Below are 6,000 nucleotides of genomic sequence, written 5' to 3'. Positions count from 1 at the left end.
ACAACACTACAACCTCCTTCCAATCCTCAGATCGCGTTTGCCACCTGCACATAATAAAACAAACTAACAACCTGAGACACCTGACTCAAGGACAAAGTAAAGCTCATAAGTCTGAACCTCGAGCTCAGCTAAATAAGCATCAAGGTCAGGGGGAAGGAGGGAGAGACGGTTGCTGACAAATGAAGTTTACCTACTCAGATGAAACATTATGGTGAGCACATAACTTATTTATCTAAAGTAGTTAACTTCATTTGATCAGCAACCTGTGGGACAGAGTCCCCAGCTACCCGAATCTTGGGAGGCCCTCAAGGAAGGATATTCTGGAGCACTGCAGAGCCAAAGGCAGCCCTTCCTCTAGAAACCAAATCCAGTTTATAATGAGAAATAAAGGTGTGAGAGAACGCTCAGGTAGCCGCTGAACAAACGTCATCCAGGGAAACTCTAGACCAGAATGCAGCAGACGTTGCCATAGAACGCGTAGAATGAGCATGAACTCCCATTGGTTCTGGTAAGCCAGACTCTCTGTATGCTTGTAAGATACAACTTGAAATCCACCTGGCGGGAGTCACCTTTGAAACTGGTTCCCCTAGAAAAGGCTTAGCAAAGGAGACAGATTTAAGAAAGGCAGCCGCCTTGTGCAAATAAAAATCTAACTGTCTGTGAACATCCAGAAAATGAAGTTTATATTCTCCTTTGTTCTGGAAATTAGGGAAAAAGACAGGCAAATTAATGGACTGATGAATGTTCGTCTTGGAAGCAACTTTAGGGAGAAAGGAGGGAATAGTCCTGAGAGATACCCTATCCTTATGAAACACAAGGTATGGAGGTTTGATACAGGGAGCCTGAAGCTCCGACACTCTCCGGGCTGAAGTAATGGCTCCCAGAAAAAAGACGTCTTCCATGACAAGAACTTCAGATCAACGGAAGCTGCGGGTTCAAAGGGAGGTGCAACTAACGCCTGAAGAACTAAGGTCAGATACCACGGCGGGGATGAATTTCTAAAAGGGGGTCTCAAAAGAAAAGTGCCTTTTAAAAAGGTCTTACAAATTCTGGCAGCAGCGAGAGAACCAAAGTTGTCCCCAATATGAAAATGGGAAATGGCAGTCAGCTGGACCTTCACAGTAGATGAGCTGGCCCCTTGCTGAAAAATATGAGACAAGAATTCCACTACCGCTGGAATAGGAGCTGAAATAGGAGCGGTGAAAGGATCCAAGTTTTTTCATGAAGCCCAAATTGAAAAACTTTTCCATTTGCTACTGTAAATCTTCCTGGTACAGGGTTTATGTGCCGCCACCAGGATAGACTTGACTCAGGAAGAGATACCGGGAGTCCTGGCAACTAGGGGAACTGGATCAGCCAAGCTGAGAGCTTGAGACCGTCCAGGTTCGGAGGAGCCATTCCCGAGGGATGAGAAATCAGATCCGGAAAGGGATCCAAGATCCAGAGTGGAGCTATGAGATGAGACCGCAGGCAGGGAACCAGACTTGACGATGCCAGAATGGGGCTATGAGGATAATCTTGCTCCCCAACCAGCGAGCTTTCTGCAGAAATTTTGTCATAAGCAGAAGTGGAGGATATGCATAAAGAAGACCGGGTGGCCAAGCATGGACTAGACCGTCTCTGGGGGATTCTCCCAAAGGAGGAATTAGAGCGAAAAACTCGCTGTACTTCACGTTGGAAGGCGATGCGAAGAGATCGCAGCAAGGCTGACCTCACTTGAGGAAGATCTGTTCTGCTACACAAGGGTTCAGAGACCATTCGTAAGGCGAGAGGATAGTTCTGCTCAATTTGTCCACCAGTATGTTGGACCGACCTGGAATGTGCATTGCTAACAGGAAGCGGTTGGTGGAGATCGCCCGTTCCCAAACTCTCATGGCTTCTCGGTAAAGGGGGTAAGACCTGGTTCACCCCTGTTTGTTGATATACCAGACCACTGACATATTGTCCGACCGGAGGAAGAGAGGCATGAAGGGCCTGCAACATCAAGAGGACCGCCCTCATCTCCAGGACATTTATATGCAGTACGGTCTCGGTCTGAGTCCATGTGCCTTGGACAGTCCCGCCCGCACAATGCCCCCCACCCTAGGCATGAGGCGTCCGTGGTCACTGTGGTCTGGGGTGGCGACATAACAAAGGCTCATCCTTCCTGAAGGGCTCGGGATTGAAGCCACCACATGAGGGAGTTCCTGCAAACCCTGCTGAGGGGATTCGGGAAGTCTAGAAGGTGGTGTAGAATAGAACACTGGACTTGCAACATCCACTGTAGGACTCTCATGTGCAAACTAGCGTAAGGAATCAGATTGATCGCTGCCGCCATGGACCCCAAAGCTCTCAGGACAAATTCTGCTGGGGGAGCAGGGGACTGAAAGAGGGCTAGCACATGCAGAGTCATGCTGTGAAGTCTGTCTGATGTTAGGAAGGCCCTGACCTGGAGGGTATCTATCCTGGCCCCTATGAAGTCTAATACTTGAACAGGCTGGAGGAAAGACTTCTTGACATTTATAGTTATCCCCAACCAGGGTAACATCCGGAGCAAGAAATCCCTGGCTAGAGAAAGTAGATGCCTGGTGGGGGCGGTGAGGAGCCAGTCGTCTAGGTACGGGAAGACCTGTATGCCCTGGAGCCTCAGGTGGGCCGCTACAACTGCCATAACCTTGGCGAACACCCTGGGGGCTGTGGTGAGACCGAAGGGTAGGACCCTGAACTGGTAATGACGGAGACACCTCCTGGACCGTCTGTCCATGAGAATATGGTAGTATGCATCCTTGAGGTCTATGGAGCACATCTAGTCCTCCTCCTGCAAGAGGGGCAGGATGGATTGTATCTTGACCATCCGGAATTTCTCCTTGGCAACGAAAAAGTTCATTGCTGACAGGTCGAGAATCGGCCTTAAGTCCCCCGTCTTTTTTGGCACCAGAAAGAACCTGGAGTAGATGCCTGATCCAGACTGGTCTTGGGGCACATGCTGGATGCCTCTTTTTTCTAACAGCTTTTTTATTTCCAAAGCCGCGGCCTCCCTTTGAGTGGGTGGGACATCTGGGAGGCACCTTGAATAAGGGGGCTTGTTTATGAAAGGGATTGAATAGCCTCTGGATATTATCTGAAGCACCCAGCGATCTGTCATGATGAACTCCCATTGAGTCAGATAACGCCCCCCGACTGCCTCCACAGAGGAGCAGTCAGGCAACCCCTCAGGGCTGCTGCGCGGGTTGGTCGGAAAAGGGTTCCCGTGAACCGAAGTTCTTCGGTCCCCCTCTGCCTCTGGGCTGGCGTCCACCTTGTCCCCCTCTGCCTCTGGGGGAGAAGGAGTCCTGAGCATTCTGGGCCTGCTGAAATTTCCAGAACCACATCTTCTGCCCTCGCTGGTTCCTGGAAAAGGACCTTTGAGGGGTAGAGAAGTGTATTCCAATGGCTGACAGTGTTTTCCTGTCTTTCTCGCTCTGGACCAGCGTCTTGCGGATGGTCTTCCCGAAGAGGGTCGACCCGTCAAAGAGTGCATTCGTGAAGGACGCCTTGAAGGGTTCCGAGAAATCGCAAAGGCGAAGCCAGGCATGATGCCTTAAGTCGATACCGGACCCGCTAGCTCTAGCGGCTCCCTCCGTGGCATGGGAAAGTAGCCGCATAAAAGTATTAGACACTGACTTGACAGTGGCCATACGAGCCGAGAAAGTCCATTGATCCTCGGCCGACATGGACTCTGGGGGAGACTCAGCGTACTCTTAGACCAGGTCCCACTGCAGTCTGATTACATGGGCCAAGTAATTCAGCACCCTTATAGATAAGGTAGCTGAAGCAAAAGTCCGCTTTCCAATGCGGTCCATTGCCTGAGACTCCTTGTCGGGGGGATGGACCGAAGAACTTTCCTGGGAGAGTTCCATTTTGGTGGCTGCCGCCACCACCATGGCATCAACCGGGGAACCCTTGCTCCACAAAGCTCTGTCTGCAGGGGGACTAAGAACCTTATCAGGCGTTCTGGGTATCGGCTCTACAGTGTCCGGCTCCTTCCACGCCCTGGTGGTAATCAGGTCAACCAGGGGGTTGGCTGGGGGGGGACACCCAAGAGGTAGATGGGCCTGTGTCGAACGCCTCCAGGAATACCGACTCATCGAAGGAGGGTTTTTGGGCGGACCACCCACCCCTTTGGTGGAGTATTTCCATAATGTCTCCAAAGGAGACGTCGTCGGGGGGTGATTTGGGGGAACCCTCCCCTTCCTCCAAATCGATATCCTCGGTGAGGGATTCAGGGGAGTCCAAGTGCCTCCTTTTGCACAGGTGTTTGTGAGGGACCTCCTCAAGGGGACTGTCCGAGGGGGGCTCACCAATGGATTCATGCTCCTCCAGGGGAACTGGCTGGGGCGTCAATGACACAGGCTGTCCCTGGGGGGACTGGATGATGGAGGACAAACTGAGCTGCTAGGGAGCGGGGGCGGACCCTGAGGAAAGAGTGAGGGGTCTCAATCCTCCAGAGAGAACCCTTTCCACCACGTCAAACGCCGAAGGGGAACCGGCCTCTCTAAGACAGGTGGCCGGGGCCCTCGGATCTGACGAGGGGATCGGTGCCGGAGCCGAAGCAGTCTGACCCGAGAGGATGGTGTGCTCTGACCGCAAAGGAGCCAAAGACACACTCACCCCCCCCGGATCCGATGCCCAGCTCTCAGCTCCGAGAGATCGTATCCGATAAGCTTGAGGGCATGGCTGGTGCTGAGGTAGTAATAACCATCGGCACCGACCCCCTGGCTCCAGGGCTCCTCGGATCCGAAGACTCCGAAATCCAGTAGTGGATCAGAGAAGGAGCTATTGGGGCGAACAGTGGAGCTGAACTCCCCCGGGAAGGGAGGGAGTCAGCAACACTCCCATCTGCAGCTGAGTTTGCAAGAATCGACACATCATCCAGTCCATATCTGCCTCCGAGATGCTGCGAGTAGACCTGGAGGAAGCCGCCGAAGCTGGCTGGGAGGGCCGACGTGATGACGACCTCGAGGCTGTTCGGGTCTCCTCCTCTGGATCCAGGGAGAAATGTGGCGAACGTTGTCGTGGGGAGGACGGCTTGGACACTCTCAATAGAGAAGAGACCACTTTAGTGGGAGGGGCCGAGGGGTCCAATTCGGCCTGCCGCTTGCGGCTTCTTTCTCTCTCTATCTCTCTCTCTCTCTTTCTCTCTCTCTCTCCCTTCTTTCTTTTCTATCCTTCTTGGCTTCTCGTTCTCCCTGAGACAAGGTGGGATTGTGAGTCGCAGACAGGGGAAGAGGGCCGGTTGGCTGGGCAGCCGCAGCCACGGCTGTCGCTACAGAGAAGGAAGGAGAAGAAGCTGATTCCACGGGTAGAAGACCCGCCAGAATAAGCTTGTTCCTCCTATCCCGTAAGGCTCGGGGGTTGAAGGCCGCACAAATCTGGCAGCCCGAAGAAAGGTGCGGAACCCCCAAGCAAATCACGCACTGAGTGTGACCATCTGTTGGCGACAGCTTATGGCCACACTCAGAGTACTTGGAAAAAGTCACTTTATGACTTTCAGCCATACTGGAGGCACACACAGAGACACACATGCACACCTGAAAGAGGGAAAAAGGGGCCTACTAAGGGATGGACAACTATCAAACGTGAAGGGAGAGATAAAGGCTAGGGAGAATGAACACCCGAAGAAAGGTACTAAAATACACACACACAAACAAAAAAAAGTAGACTAGAAGAGAAAGTTTGTAGTAAAAAATGCTACACTTGCCTGGAGCTCTAAGAATCCCATACTTGGCAAAGCTGCGACAAACGAGATCTGGGGACTGGAAGGAGGTTGCAGTGTAGTATGGTAAGGGGAGGAGCTCGGATCTTTTTGCTTGGTATGCTGCCGGCTCGGATCCGTGTCAGATCTGTAACCCACAGGTTGCTGATCAAATTAAGTTAACTACTTCAGATACAAGGTTTTCCGTGACAAATACTTGAGGTCACAAGAAGAGGCTGGTTCGAAAGGTGACATTGTCAGAGCTTGTAGAACTAATGATAAAGCCC

Source organism: Protopterus annectens, chromosome 2.part1 (assembly GCF_019279795.1).
Source record: "Protopterus annectens isolate FY-2018-M chromosome 2.part1, PAN1.0, whole genome shotgun sequence".
NCBI lineage: Eukaryota > Metazoa > Chordata > Ceratodontiformes > Protopteridae > Protopterus > Protopterus annectens.
The sequence above is the reverse complement of the archived record's forward strand: the minus strand, read 5'-3'. Positions refer to the sequence as shown.